This window comes from Marmota monax, unplaced genomic scaffold, assembly GCF_021218885.2.
Source record: "Marmota monax isolate L192 unplaced genomic scaffold, Marmota_monax_Labrador192_F-V1.1 WCK01_AAM20220418_F8-fsc01594, whole genome shotgun sequence".
NCBI classification, from domain to species: Eukaryota; Metazoa; Chordata; class Mammalia; order Rodentia; family Sciuridae; genus Marmota; species Marmota monax.
Window position 1 is genome coordinate 23,950 of NW_026692358.1, and position 17,006 is coordinate 40,955.

General features: G+C 35.9%; 1 pseudogene; it reads left to right on the forward strand.

The window, feature by feature from the left end:
- The first annotated feature begins 2,288 nt into the window (after positions 1-2,288).
- Positions 2,289-14,071, forward strand: LOC124091421 (aldo-keto reductase family 1 member C4-like; annotated as a pseudogene).
- Positions 14,072-17,006: the final 2,935 nt, after the last annotated feature.

The window sequence follows — 17,006 nt, forward strand, 5'->3', positions numbered from 1 at the left end:
GCCTTCTTAATTTTCTCATTGGTAAAATATTTTCCATAATTTGACTACCAAGTCCCAAGAGAATGCAATCCTAACAAGTGTGCAGTAACATCTGCACTCACTGTGACATTCTGCTAGGTGGAAGACAGATGATTACAGCCTTGGGAAGTCTTTTTACTCTATGTAACCAGAGGCTGAAGTTTAGGATAGCTCTCACCTGTTAGATTACTACCAGAAAATAATCCATATGTAAGATGCAAAATGAAGACATTTTGTGTTATTTATTTTCTTCTTCAAAATTATCCATAAAGGATAAATACCACAAAATCTTAAATCATTATAAGTTTTGGAATCGTTGTATGAACTTTAATACACTGATGAAATAGAATATTTGAAGCAATCAAGAGTCAAACATGAATATATGCCAATAAAAATTATTACAGAGAGAAATAAGAGTTTTAATATATTATAATCACAACATAATATGTACATAAAGGATAAGTGATTTAAAAAATAAAAGGGAAACTACAAACTGTAAGTAGTTATTCTTTCCGCATAGGGGACTATCATTGATCTCCTACATGCTTTTTAATCACCCGCACTTTTTTGCCACTTTTAGAATTTGAAAAAGCGTTTCTTATATAAATTGAAAAGCTCTGCCTTATATACAATTCTAATTACTTGTGGTTTAGATTTTGTGAGATCAAGCCCTTTCTTGATCACACAGTATTTGATAAAATGATTTCTCTTACCGCACACGCAAGCACACTAGTGTATTTAAGAGGATTGTTGAGAATAATTTAAATTTTGACCCTCACAATAAGCATCAAAGGTTAAAACTGAAAAGAAAATCTCCTTTCACTAGTTGTATATGACAGAGTCATACTACAATAAATTAGAACAAATTAAAAAATAGCCTTTATAACATTCTCATTGGCAATATATTTTATAAGTGTCGCATTTGGCTTTTAATCAAATGTTCATTGTTGAAGGGTGTGCAATCCTCAGAAATGTGAACCATAAAAGATGCTATATCACACTGCTTAGTGAAGGGTGATTGACTGACAGGTCTAGAAACATTATTTCACAAGATACAATGGAAGTCTTCCTGAAAAGTGGGATTCTGAGAGATTTCTAAATCTTCTGCATGTTGTTCAGAACGCTATAATTACTGTTTCACTTTTATAATCTAAAAAAAAGTGTTTACTTATACAACATGAAAATGTCTAACCTTGAAAATTAAATAGGAAGGAATTTCCTGACAGAAAACAAGTCCTGTAAACTCTCTTTCAAACTGTGTTCCTCATTGCCACAAACCTCACTGAGGGTACTCATTCTTCACTGTTGTTTTCCCATTTAGGTAAAAATTCTGCCTATCCCAACCCATGAAATACAAACTTGGATTATAGTATCTCTGAGTTTGCCTGAGTTTCAATTCCTGAACATTGTCTCTATATCTCTTCTTTCTCAGACAAATATGAGAATATTTCTCTGCACTGATCCTGGATTCAAGATGGTCTACTTGGACATGGCAGCATGTGCCTAAGGCTCTACTGAATATCCTGGACACAGAGAAGAATACCTTTGCCCCACTTCTACCACACCTCACTAGTCAACAACCTCACCCATCTTCTAGAGTGAGCTATACTTATCTATAGAGTCCTAGGGTTTGTTGAGAAATAAAAAAAACCAATTATCACAGAAAAAGAGAAATGATTAGATTACAACAGGAAAAAAATCTTATGGCCATATATAAATATTCATATCTTATAAAGAGTTGTATTAATCCATAAAAATCTCATGTATTCTCAAATGATGAATTCTAAATAAAAATTCTGTATCTAAAATATATCCAACAAGGCCTCCACTGAGAGAAATTTAACCATATGCTGGAATAAACATGGTGAAGGTGAATTATTCCTATATTCTATATATAAATTTGCATCCATAAATTCAGGTAAGATGTAATCCCAGCTCTTTATTTTGTTACAAACAATTATATTGAGACTATTGCAAATTTGATAATTTTTTGACAAATATTAGGTGAAGAATCTACCATCTCAATAAAAACAAACTGAGTAAGTACACTAACAGCCAACCTTGGGAGTAACCTAATGTCTAATGTGGCCACAACAGATCCCTACTGGGGTTTGTGGGCCTTTACCACCAAATACCATAGGTCTAATTTGGGGGCAAAACAATTTTCAAAAGGGAATTCAGATGCTGCCAGGAGTGATTGATTCAAATTTTAGAGGTGAAATTGAGATTATTGTTCAGTTTGACCACGTCACTCAGCTCTCTTTCAAGAGATGTATAGGCACAACTGGTACTCCTGCCTTGTGGCTCCAGGACGCCCAGGTGAGAGCTCAACTTCCTGGTCCCCAGACCAAGTGTCCTGGCCTCAATTAGCTCGGCAGGTGCGCCCTCTACTGGATCTTAGAATCAATCATAACTATCGGGGTATCATAGATAGTGGGGCTGATAGATATCTGTTCTATCTAGAAGATTCTGGCCTAAGAGCTGCCCTTTGCATATTGCACCTGCCAACTTGGAGGGGATAGATACTTGGAGGGGGATAGGTCAGATCCCTCAGCCTGCACAAAGTGCTCAGTATCTTCGCTGGGAAGATAAAGATAGTAACTCTAGGATTTTTAAGACTTATGTCTTAGACACTTTGCCAGGAAATTTGTTGCTGAAACATTCTAAGCAGCCAAGGTTTGTTATTCATAACTCCAAATTCTATCATGTCATCTGAGGGATGTAATCAAAAATGTATTCCTAGAGAAATTGAGGGAAATTTACTAGAAGGGTATTTGCCTATAACGCAATCTTCCCAACAAAGATTAATTAATACACCCAGCCCAAATTGTTGGTAAGGGGCCTGACTTTATCTCGGCCCAGAGAACAGCAGAAAAAATTAATTGGCTTACAGAAGAGCCAATCTGGGTTAGTCAGTGGCTCTTAACAGGGAAAAACCTTAAAATATCCCACATGCTAGTTCAAGAACAACTTCAGGCTGGCCATTTACAACCCAAGCTCAGTCCTTGGAACACACCCATCTTTGTAATCAAGAAAAAAATCTGGCAACTGAGATTATTACAAGATCTCAGGGCAGTTAATAGTGTTATTGAGCCCATGGGAGCCTTACAACCAGGGCTTCTTTCTCCTACAGCTATCCCCTTGGATTATCATTTAATAGTAATAGCTTTAAAAGATTGTTTCTTTTCTATACCTTTGAAGCCAGACGACTGTAAAAAGTTTGCCTTTAGTGTCCTGGCAATAAATTTTAAAGAACCAGGTAAAAGATATTCCTGGAAAGTGCTGCCTCAGGGAATGCGTAAAAGTCCTACCCTATGTCAAAATTTTGTGGCGCAGGTCATCACGTCTGTGAGGGGAAAATATCCTGATGCATATATTATTCATTTGATGGATGATATACTTTTACTTGTTGCTAATCCAGACATACTCTTAGAAATCTTTGCCCGATTACAGACTTCACTCAGCAATGGGTTTATGCATTGCACTTGAAAAGGTGCAGAGAATATCTCCTTTTCTATATCTAGGTCATCTAATTGAAGGATGCACAATCTGACCTCAAAATTTACAAATAAGAGTCAAGGAATTGCATACCCTTAATGATTTAATGTGTTTGGGATTGGGGTCTCTGATGACTTCATGGCTGTAGCATGCTTGGTGGCTGGGAAAGTTTCTGTACAAAAGTACAGGATGCCTAGCAGCTGGGAAATTTTCTCTGCAAAGGCACATAATGCCTAGCTGTGCAAGGACACGGATGCCTAGCTTTTGTAGCAATGCCCTTAATGAGGAGTTCTGTGCTTGAGTCTTATCAGCCTAGACCTTGATCTCAGGAACAAAGAAACTCTTGTTAGACAACCACAATATTTTACCAAGCTCTGCTGTGCCAGAGTCTGTCCACAGAACAGTAACAATGGACTTTCTTGAGAGCTACACAAAGCTCCTAACATTGCACATTAAAACTACAGCATGTAATTGACTAATAAGCTGCATAATGTTGCTAACTCTGTAACCTGCCTAGTGACACATGGACAATAATGTACTACTGATGCCAGGGACCCAATGTAACCTATTGATATAAATAAAACTGGCAGCTTTGATAAGGAGACTTTCTGCCATTCTGCCTCTGCACCTTGCTTCTGTCACCTTTTTTTTTTATTTACACTCATTTGCATATATACCAAGAAGCCATATATCAGTGTCAAAATGTGGTTCCATTCTTAGTTTTTTGAGGAATCTCCATACTGCTTTCCAGAATGGATGCATCGGTTTGAAGTTCCACCAGTAATGTATGGGTGTACCTTTTCTCCTACATCTTCACCAACATTTATTGTTCCTGTATTCTAGAGAGTTGCCATTTTTGCTGGAATTAGGGGAAATCTCAGTGTAGTTTTAATTTGCAGTTCTCTAAGTACTAGAGATGCTGAATATTTTTTCATGTACTTGTTGACTGTACCTCTTCTTTGACATAGCTCCTTTGCCCATTCATTGATTTTTTGTTGTTGTTGTTGTGAATCTTTTTGAGTTCTTTGTACATTTTTCAAATTATCACTTTATCTGCAGGATGGGTGGCACATAATTTTTTTTGTCATTAACTAGGAGAATCCCAGACAAAGTAGATTTGAGGTCATCACCACAAATATAGCACTAACATAAGACATGGAAAAAATTTGAGATTGACAGGTCACTCCTTCTGCACATGACATTAAAAATCAATCTTTAGCCATTTCCTAAATTATTTAGAAATTATTTGATTATTTGTACAATGTTTATAAATACAGTATCAAAAAATACAGTATCAAAAGCAGAGAAAGGGGGCTGAGGTTGTGACTCAGTGGTAGAGTGCTTGCCTCACATGTGTAAGGCACTGGGTTTGATTCTCAGCACTGCATATAAATAAATGATTAAAATAAAAGTCCATCAACAATTGAAAAACAATTTTTAAAAAAGCAGAGAAAGATTATGTATTCCTACTCAGAGTCTACAAATTTATGACTTTAAAGTTCTTTAAGTTTCTGACTCTCTAATCAGCAGTATGATTTTGTATTGCTTATAGAATCAGACTTAAATCTTACATATTAGAAAATGGGCATTCAAGGGATTAGCCCCTTGTCACATAATTAAGTAGTATGAAGAACACATTGGACTATAAAATAACTTCCTTCTAATAAATTCTCCACTTTACTCACTATAAGTTCCTTCTCATAATATGACTCTCAAATACTTTTGGTTGTTCCTATAGGTTCCTAATAGTAAGACAATAGAGGCCACCAAAATAGCTATAGAATCTGGGTTCTGCCATATTGATTGTACCTATGCATACCAAGTAGAAGAGGAGGTAGGACTAGCCATTAAAAGCAAGATTGCAGATGGCATTGTGAAGAGAAAGACATATTCTATACTTCAAAGGTATTACATATACACTAAAAATTACTGCAATGTGATATAAAGAAGTGAAAATTACATTGGGTGATCGGTTGTTGGTGATCAGTTGTTGTGAAATGTGATTATTTGTACAATGTTTATAAATACAGTATCAAAAAATACAGTATCAAAAGCAGAGAAAGGGGGTTGAGGTTGTGGCTCAGTGGTAGAGCGCTTGCCTCACATGTGTGAGGCACTGGGTTTGATTCTCAGAACTGCATATAAATAAATGAATAAAATAAAAGTCCATCAACAATTAAACAACAATTTTTTTAAAAAAGCAGAGAAAGATTATGTATTCCTACTCAGAGTCTACAAATTTATGACTTTAACGTTCTTTAAGTTTCTGACTCTCTAATCAGCAGTATGATTTTGTATTGCTTATGGAATCAGAATTATGAGCAGATTTTGGACTCATTATCTCCTGATTGACTTTTTAAATTTTTGTCATCATTCTGAATATCAACATTTCATTTGTCATTATCAAAGAACAATGTAGGACATTTCTATTTGTAGTAAACAAGATCTAGCTAAAGTGTCTTGTTTATTAAGATGTTCAAAATGTGTTTTCCTTCAGTTCTTTAAATAAAAAATACTAATTCTTATTTTATGAAGTGAATGCATGAAATAGACTAACAATAGCTTTGTAATATCTATGAACATAAATCAGAGATTACATAATGTCATTATCTGATAAAAATTTTATGTCATTTTTAATTTCATGCATAGTTCAATTGATTGACTAATAATAGACAAAAATACAATGCCATTTACATGAATAGATCTGATGGATGGAAACGCAAGTCTTGAAGAGACTATCTTCCTTGTGATCACCATTTTTAATGCATAGATACATGCATGTCTCAATATGAAGTTAGACAAATCCTCCAAATATGGGTAATATATTAATCTAGTTTCATTTCCCTTTTTAACCTCTGTAGCTTTGGTCCACTTTTCTTTGACCAGAACTGGTCCATTCTTGTTTGGAAAGATTATAAGTAATCCTCAGAATCTTCTCTGTTTATTTATCCATTGTGTCTGCATTACTAGAGATTTGCTTGCTTTTTGCCTTAGCCTTTTCCACTGATGGGAAATATGACTTTGGGGCTGTTCAAGTTTCAGGTCATTAATATTTGATAAGGACTCTTCATCTTCCAGCATCAAATCAAATTTGAATTGAAACTTGAATGACCATCTTTGGTACATGTACATATTCTTAGATCCACATGTGTCCAGGTAGATCAAGACCACTCTTCAGCCTGTGTCATCACTGAAATCCATCATTGCTGGAGATCAAGCCCATGCAACCAGTGACTTTCCCAGAGAAAGAGACACATTTCCCTAGGGCAATAAATAGGGATAGGAAAAATAACATAAGCTATTAGAAGACCCCATTAGGAGACATGAGAATATCTTATTTAATTATACATGTGTGTATGTATAAATACATACATATATACAAATAAAATAAAATGTACACATTATATGATGTAAGAGAATACAGGAAACTAAGCACCTGAAGGTATTCCTTACACCTCCAAATGTAAAGAATTTGGAAATAGATGAATATAGACTGCTGTTCCATGTGTTTCAAGGAGCTTTAGTCTCCCATCTTCTAAGTGTTTCTAGAAGCCTTGTTGTGCATGGACATATGAATTTGGTGAGATTGCTGTTATGATCACTTCTATTGCAGCCAGGGGAAGAGCTTTATCCAAAAAAATGAAAATGGAAAATTAATATATGACTCACTGGATCTCTGTGCTGTATGGGAGGTGAGTGCCTTAATTAATGATCTCACAGAAAGCCCACAGGGTGACAGTGAGGTATGCTTTCTCCTGAAATTGTGGGTCTAGAAATCATTATGTTTAGAATAGATTTTTTATTAGGTGGTAGGGAGGAACACATTACTAGAATATGACTGAGGGAAATAGAGGAGAAGAACTGAGGACAGTGAGGACATGCAGCTCCTGCTTCCACATGCAGTGATGTCTGATTTCCCAAGGAAACAGGAATTCCTTTTCTGGCTCTCAGTACCTTGCCCTATTATCTTTACCATTTTTTCTCTTGTTAATAATCAATTCGTAAGCTTTGTTGTCATATCTTGACAGGGTCCTCTTAACAGTTCTATCTTGCCTGTACATTGACATAGTCCATTGTACAAATGCTTCTTCCCAACCCCTTCCTCCCAAGGCCATGGAGAAGTGCAAAGACGCAGGATTGGCCAGGTCCAATGGAGTGTCCAACTTTAACTGCAAGCAGCTGGAGATGATCCTGAATAAACCAGGCCTCAGTATAAGCTGTTTGCAACCAGGTGAGAGCCCTGAGCCTCACTGCCATTTCTGTTTCATTTCCTTGTCTGTACAGTACTGCCAGGCATCCATTTTCCCCCCAGTTCATTTGTCGTTGTGAACAAAAGAGTCTAGATTTAGTGCCAATATCTTGTAGGGTGTGGAAGATTCTCAGTTTCATGTCTGTTGTTTGAATTCTTATTGAAAATGAGGGGATGGTCATAGTACCCAATTTAAGGGAGCATCTGGTATATAAAGGTGATTTAGGAGGGGAGTGGTTTTTCATTAGACTTCAGGGTAAAGTTGAGCTTGTACTTGAGCAATGAAGAATAACCTGAGACTGGATGGGTGAATGTTCTGTGGAGGGAATTGTGTGTAGCAAAGAGGGCCAGTACATAGGAATGGGCAGTGAGCAAGAAAAGAAGGAAAATAGGAGATCAGTGGTCAGGGTTTGTGTGGAGGTTCAGTGCCTGCATCCTTGTTATCTCTTATTTCAGCTTCTGGACCCACAGAAACACTTAACAGGAAGAGTAAAGTAGAGCTTGTGAGAGTTAATGGACTAGAGGAACTTAGTTGTGTATGGTGATATAGTGATGCTGGATGAAACCACATTCAGGAACTTTTAGCTGATTGTACAATTAGTTGGTCTTATGCCTGAGCCCCTCTTACTTGCTATTATATGCTTCCAGATATCAAATCAACTGTGTAGACCAATATATTCTGTGCATGGTTCTGTGCTCTACTTTTTGACAACTTTCAGTCATAGAGTAATGGTCTATAGTTGGAACACAACTTATAAAATTCATGAATTCATGTGTAGAGGTCGAGCACTATAAATTTCAAATAAAAATGTTAAAAATTGAAAATATTTTATGCTGAATTTTTTTTATCATGAACTTTTTATACATACAAAAAATGTTCAGAGTGTGATACTGGACATCCATATTTTCCATCATGTGTCTAAAACTGTTGACTATACAGATCACTGTGAGATATTGATTTATGTAGGTATATCTTCATAAATATGCTTAATAATTTGCTAAGTCTCTTCAAAGTAAATTGTAGATTCACTTTTAGAGAGCTCAGGGAACATATCCTAGGAATGAAGATGATCTCCCATGGAGCACATTTACAATACTACATCTAAAGGTAGCAGTAAGTCTCTCACATCATCTAAATACAGTCTGTGTTCAAGTGTCTGAAATACCTTTTGTAGTTCTTCCCATCCTCAGGATGGGACAGGATCATATGTTCCTTCTCTCATGTTTCTTGACCTCTTTTTACACAGAAAGTTTAGCTTTTCCACATGACATTGAACCTCTTTTTTTAAAAAACTGTCTTATATATCATTTAATTTGTTTTACATTCTCATTTTCAGTCAGTTAGGAGGTAGAGTTGAGTTCCTTCTTACAGATCAAGGGCCTGCCGAGGAGCCAAGGCATCCAGAGTGGTCCTCAGTTACTGGGTTTTGCATCACACTAGAACAGCACCAGACATGCTTAGAGCAGCAGGCATGGGGTGATTAGAAAGCAAAAGGTGAAACTCCCCAAAGAGAGAGCGAATCTTCACAGAGAGGAGGGGCATGGCATGCCCATCTTGCTTTCCAGTCTTGTTGGTTGTATCATGGAAGTCTTAAGAGCTCTGCCCAGGTTCACCTCTTGAGTGTTGACTGACAGTGGGATTTCTTCAGATTTTTCAAGTCTCCACTGTGCAAGTTACTGCCCTGCAGAGGGGAGATTGTCAGGTCAGGTCCCTTTCTCCCACATTGACTGGTTCAAATTGGGACTTGTTAATAGAGATTATGGTTGGGGGGAATTATTCTAAGCTCTTTGAGTTCTGGAATCTGTTTTTTCTTTTTCTTTTGATGACTCGATTTACCCAAATGTCACTTGCAGAATATTGACCAAATGTCTGTCAAACTTGTTCTGTGAGTCTTTGATCAAATTCTTGATTTATGGCACAACTTAATGTCCAAATTGAATTCTTTAAAAATTTAGTTTCTTTTATTTGCAATTTTGTTTTCACATTAACATCAGAACCAGATATATTATACATGTCCAACTGCAGGTAGAATGTCATATTTATCACAACCAGAGGAAACTGCTGGACTTCTGCAAATCCAAAGACATTGTTCTGGTTGCCTATGGTGCTCTTGGAACTCAACAACACAAACATTGGTAATGAGAACCTCAGAGAATTACCTCAAATGCCATTGAGGATGGATTATCTATAGTCCTACAAGACTCAGAGTTCAAAAGGTCACTCTCAACTGACCCTGGAAGAGTGGAGAATTTACCTTTCTGGGAAGATCCCATAAGATACTAATGCTGCTGGTATAGGGACTGCATTTGAGGATCCCTGTTTAGAGTGGTCCAGAGAGACCTGAGTCTCTTTTGTGCGTGGGTGCAGTGGTGCTTGCTGTCATCCCAGGGAATTGGAAGGCTGATGCAGGAAGACTTCAAAACTTGAGGCTAGTGTCAGAAACTCATTGACAGTCTATCTCAAAATAAAAAGGACTAGGCTTATGGCTCTGTGGTAGAAAGCCTTTGGATTCAACCCATAGTAAACAACATCCCCTCCCCCAAAGGGAAATTTATGAAATCCTCCTAACTAACTTGGCCTCAGGGCTTCAGCATCTCTGTCTTTCCTTCCAGGGTTCACCAGAGCTCCCCAATTCTCTTGGATGATCGCGTTCTTGGTGCCTTGGCAAAAAAGCACAAGCGATTCCCAGCCCTGATTGCCCTCTGCTACCAGCTGCAGCGAGGGTTTGTGGTTCTGGCCCAGAGTTTAAAGGAGAATGAAATAAAAGAGAACATTCAGGTAGAGCAGAGGGCTGTGGGAATGTGGGTTCTTACACAGTGTCCTTCACATATGTGCTTCTTTCAAACCTCTAAGAATGTTACTGGGCCAAGTCAATACCCCCAGCATGTCTTTCAGGTGCGTTCAGAAGTGAGTTTCCTTCAAAATGGGACATTTAAAATTAGGATTGTATAAAGCACAGAGATTTTGTTTTCATCATGGCTAGCTATGTTTTATATAACCTTGTGCATGACAGATTTACAGTTTTTCCTATTTTTCAGAAATGAGGATTTGGGTTGGGTGATTTTTATTCTATGAAATATGATTTTATTTTACACTTCCCCAAATCCTCAATATATATTAATATTTATCCATTTTGAGTTGTTTCACTTGTCCACTCTCAGTTTATGCATCGACATTTAAATGGTTTGTTGATCTTTTCCTTTTGTAGTAGGAGAATTTTATTGAACCATTACTTAGAGCAGTTGTAAAACAAACCTACTCCATATTGAGATTAATGCAAAGAACCTTTGTTTAATCTCATGATTCTATGTTTTGACTCTTTGCTGTGGCTTGACCTTAACTCATTGAATGTCTTTCAGCTACACTAACTGCTCATGTTTTGTAATCAACTCTTGTGGGCCTGTGCAGGACAGTGGGCTCCCTCTGCATCAGTCCTGCTTGCTCTGTTGTCAGGGGTGTCTCAGCTCCCCTTCCTTCCCCACCAGCTGATGACCTAGGCTTCACCACATAACATAGCACTGTCCCAAGTCGGTGCAGATCCTCTCATGCCTAGGTCAAGAATGGGCACATCACTGCTTCTGCCAACACAATGTTACCATCTCTTAGGAAAGAGCGTGGAGACGGGAGATAATAATTATTGGGAGGAACATTTTTGCAAACAATTGACCACATTTATATATTCTGGATTTTGTTTTTCAAATACAGATGTACTTGTTGAAATATGGTCTCCCACATTCTACTTGTGCTTTTATTCTCCTTTTGTATATTTTCATGAACAAAGTTCCTTCTCTTCATTCTTTGACTTTATGGTTGATGAGTCTCATATTTTAATTTATATTGGGAACTCTACAGTATTTTATTACATTTCTTTTGAAATGTGTTACAGTACTTAATTCCACATATAATTCAAATGCAGTTTTTGTAACCATCATATGAAACAAAAATGCAAACACACACATAATGTTTAAATGACTAGCTTAACTTCCAGCAACATGAATTCCATTTCTATCTACTTTTCTATTATGAAGACTGTAGAATTACTTTATTGATCTCTATGAAGATTTTCTTTGTTTGCTTAATATTGCATTGGAACTCTCAATAAGTTCAGAGAGAAACTACATTTTGAATTATTAAATATTCTAATGCATGATATGATATGAGTTTCCAATATGTATATAGTCTTTACACATATTGTAGTAAACTCATCTTTGAAGGCATTTGTATAACTTCTGTTATGTTTTTTCATACAGTTGTTACAATTTTGATAATCTTTAAATATCATATCTATTTTGAGACTTTCCAAATGTACAGAAAATTTCAAAGAAGAATTCAGAGAATGCTATTTTTCTAATTCCTCAATTGTTAAATGATCAACATTTTACTCTCTTGCCATTTCTTAAGGAAATTACAAAGATTTATATATCCATTTTTTAGTATGTTACTAATTCATGAAATTTGGTTCTATGTGTAAAATATCTCAAAGTTAAAGAAAGTGATCCTTGGATCACTTTTGTTTTTTGAACAGGACGTAATTAGTACTTTAGCAATTTCTGACTTTAAAATATTGATCTAAATCACTGTTAGAGTTTTAATTAACTGTCCATTGATGGGATTTATAAATCATACTGTATCCTTGAAATTATTGAATTATCTTACATATTTCATAATGTTACTACTAGATTTCTCGAGGTCTCTTACATAAACATGACACTGAAATCTTAGAATAACATTATTTTGCTACAGCTCCTTTTTGAGAACTCTTTTTGTCTGTAGTTGGTGCCATTTCCATATATGACATATGAAATATGATTTCTTTTAAATTTTCACCTGATATTTATTGACCATGTGAGTGTTGTGTTTGATGTCTTTAATAACTTTTGGAAAAATCTCAGATATTTCAAATGTTTCTGCAATACTCTGACTTCATATGATTTCCAGGATTGGCAATATGCAGTCTACATAGGCTAAAAACTTTCTACTTGTGTGATAGGTTTTTGATTTCGAGTTGACTGAAGACGATATGAATTACAGAAAATTGGCCTGAACAGAAATTTTATATATATTGTCATGCAGCTGTAAATAACTTTGGTAGACATGTGCCTTTGTTTACTTTCAAGTCTTTCCCTCTTTTAGGTGCAGTTTTGATCAGAACCCAAACACTGCAGTTGTTTGTCAAAAGGCTTCCATTGATGCTGTTGGGAGAACATTTAGTTTTGAGTTTTAAAATGTAGACATCTCCATGCAGAGGATAAAGTAGTTTTTGAGAAGAGAGATTCAAACGCATGAGAAGGGGGTAGGAAAAAAGTTGTTGAAGAGAATTGATAGGCATGAAAAAAAATTTTACTTTTTTGAAAAGCTTTATAGTTATGGGGTCTGGTATTAGACATATATTATAAGTGAGGATAAACAAGGAATATATGTCCCTTCTCCATATCAGACATTTACTTCATAATAGAAATGAATGTGATGATGTTTGAAAGGGGATTAGACAATCCATGTTGACCTGAGGTTTTAAATATTGGCAGATATACTGTTATCATTCCTAATATTTTTGTTAATATAGATACAAATGAAGAAGTAGGAACATATGTCAAGAGGTAGTATCAAGCAATCAGAAATTCTTGTTACCTATTATATTTCAAGAAGTAATGATTTTCTGTTATATTATTTCTAAATTATAGAGATCTAAATAATGTATGGTGAGCTCTGGGGATTTGCATGTGTATCTTATAAACAACATTTTTTCCTTATCCGAATCTAACACCATATTGTGTGTGATGGGCAATAGCGAATAATTAATGAATTAGTTAAATGTAACTGAGATTGCTGAAAATAAACTGTACTCCAAAATAACTTTTGTATTGGCCAATATGTGAATTTATCCTTATACTAAACATCGCATAAATGGATGTGTTTTCCCCCACAAAGTAAGTGAATGAACGAGGTACTATCTCTTTCTGCTTTGACTGAGAATTTAAAATAAGAAAGGAGTTTTTTGATTTGGTAGATTGGGAGCTAAGGAGGAGCTGAGTAAATTCTTGTCTCTGTCAGTTCTTTGTGTTCTGTTCTTGGCAGGTGAGTTGAATGTGAATAATTTAGTTAAAACTAAAAAACCATCTCCTATAAAACTATGTTCACATGTAGAAATGGCAGATTCTACAACCACTCAGGAAATATAATGGAGCTCCTAGGTAACATTTCTTTACCCCTGTAGAAATGGAGTCACTGAGCCTATGTTACATATTTTTCTTTCTCATTTTAGTAATGCTGACCACCCAAATTATCCATTTTCTGATGAATATTAAAATGGACACTTTTGAAATGACTTCTACTTGTATCCCCTGCATGGATAGTGATGTAGGAGACAGCTACTAATTGGATACATCACTTCTGTTGTTATTTCATTCTTCTTAGCAATTGACATTCTGCTACAGCAAAGTTGACCAGTCCAGTAAAAACGGCACTCAATTTTCATCAATTTTTGAAAAAAAAAATTATTTTCTCAAGATTCGGCATTCACTCTTTTATGTTTATGATTAGTTTTTTTTGACTCATTATGAACTAAGAATAATTTGGTTCCAGCTTGTAAGCTGGGGTTTGGTGATGCTAACACATTCCTGGGGATGGAAAAGATAAGATTTCTAAGACTTTATGAAATAGCAATTGATATTTATTAGTCAATGCTTCTCTAGCCCATGGAATAATCAGAAAACACATTGCATTTAGATGATGGTTCTTAGTCTGCAAGGTGAAGCACACATGGCAGAGAGGAGCAGCAAGCCAAGGGCTCCTTTCCTGCAGCTCAAGGATCAGAGCTCCAGAAACTGGGAGATGATGTTTTCATTTCACGTGGTTGTGAGGAAGGCAGGGGATCTAACCTGGAAGGAGCATGAGGAGTCAGATTGAAGAGGATGAGTTGGGCACTTCTCTGCTTGGGACATACAATGTTCTTTTGTGTGTGTGTGTGTGTGTGTGTGTGTGTGTGTGAGAGAGAGAGAGAGAGAGAGAGAGAGAGAGAGAGAGAGAGAATATGATTATACATAATATTGGGATTCATGATGCCAAATTTATATATGCACATAACATTTGATCAATCTCATTCCTAAATACTTTCCCCATCCTTTCTCTTCTCCTTCCTTTGATCTGTTTGATCTATTGTCCTGACCTTCTTTCTATAATTGTTATTTTAATTCAGATAGTCTATATGTACCTGTATATATGAGGATGATTTGATGTGTTGATTTACTGTCATATATGTGTACATGGAAATAGCATAATAGGGTAGATTTTATTTGCTCGTTACTTCCCCATGCCTTCTTTTTATTCCCTCTCTTCTTCCTCTTGATTCCCTTTCTCTACTCTGCTGTTCTTCCTACCACCAAATATTCTTTTGATAATTATTTGCTGTAGACAAAAAAGAATGTTTGAGTACTTTATTTAATGCCATAGCTGGAGTCATGATTAGCATTAAGAAAAAAAGCTGAAACAATCCTAATTACAATATATTTGTAAATATTTATGTCAATGACGATGCATTCATAGAAAAGAATCTCACAAGTCACTTGGAAATGTAGAATATAGAGTGATGTGAGAAAATGTTGGATTAGAAAATCTCTAATTTTCCCATGGGAACATCAAAAAAATCATTGAATTTTGGTGAATTATCACTATACAAGTTGTAAAAAAAGTCAATTACCTAAAGCACCAGTGAAAGCATGCAATGGAGAAAACCAGGATTCAAAATAATAGAAAATTTCAGTGTGTTTTTGCCCACCATTGCAAAAGCTGCCTCGCACAATGTGGTCTTGTTCCATGGGTAGTGTACAAGAACTATCAATTATTTCTGCAAATCAAAGTAACTGTACTAAAAGTTACATTAAAAAAAAAACACAAATAACCCAATCAGTAAGTGGGCTAAAAAACTGAACAGACACTTTACAGAAGAAGAAATGCAATTGGTCAACAAATATATAAAAAATGTTCAATATCTCTAGCAATTAGAGAAATGCACATCAATACTACACTAAGATTTCATCTCATTCCATTGAGAATAACAATAATTAAAAATATAGGCAACAATAATTGTTGGCCAGGATGTGGTGAAAAAGGTACTTTTTCCATAGTGGATGCTTGTGGGACTGCATCCACTACGGAAAGCTGTATGGAGATTCCTCAGAAAACTTGAAATGGAACCACCATTTGACCCAGCTATCCCACTCTTAAGTTTATACCAAAAGGACTTAAACATCAATTTTTATAGCAGTTCATGTCACAGTAGCTGAATTATGGAATCAACCTAGGTGTCTCTCAATAGATGATGGATAAAGAAAATTTGGTTTATATATTAAATGGGATGTTAGTCAGCTTTAAAGAAGAATGAAATTATGGCATTTGCTGTTAAATGAATGGAACTGGAGAATATCATGCTAAGCAAAATAAGCCAATCCCCCCAAATCAAAGGCAGAATGTTTCCTGTAATATGTGGATGCTAATTGAAAATCGGGGTGGGGGGCACTAGAAAAGAATAAAGTTGGGCTGGGGATGTGGCTCAAGTGGTAGCGCGCTCGCCTGGCATGCGTGTGGCCCGGGTTCGATCCTCAGCACCACATACAAACAATGATGTTGTGTCCGCCAAAAACTGAAAAATAAATATTAAAATTCTCTCTCTTCTCTCTCTCTTTTAAAAAAAACAATAAAGTTACCTTAGATTAGGTAGAAGGGAGTGAAGGGAGGGGAGGAGAAGGGATGTGGGTATAGGAAGAATAGTAGAATGAAAGAGACATTATTACTATGTATATATATGACTGCATGACCAATGTGATTTATCAACATGTACACTCTGAAAAATGAAAAATTATACCCCAACAATATATGATATACCAAAGTGCATAAATAAATTCTACTGTCATACATAACTAACTAAAACAAATAAAAAATTTAAAAAATATCACTGATTCTTATCTGGTCACAAACCTTAGAATATATCAGGTAACAAGTGTGTGGTTATCATCTCTAAGACACCTTATTCATCCTCCCAGCCAGCCAGGCAGCTGAACTTCTTAGATAGTTGCTGAAATTAGATGACAGCCCTCAGCAGATCAGAGAAGCAGCTTGATACCCATAGTACAGCAAACCCCAGATTTCATGGTACATGAATAGACATAAAATAAATTCTAGGGTAATAAAAATGATGCCATTTTGGTTAGGTGACACTTTTATGTTCCTTAGAAAATGGGATGA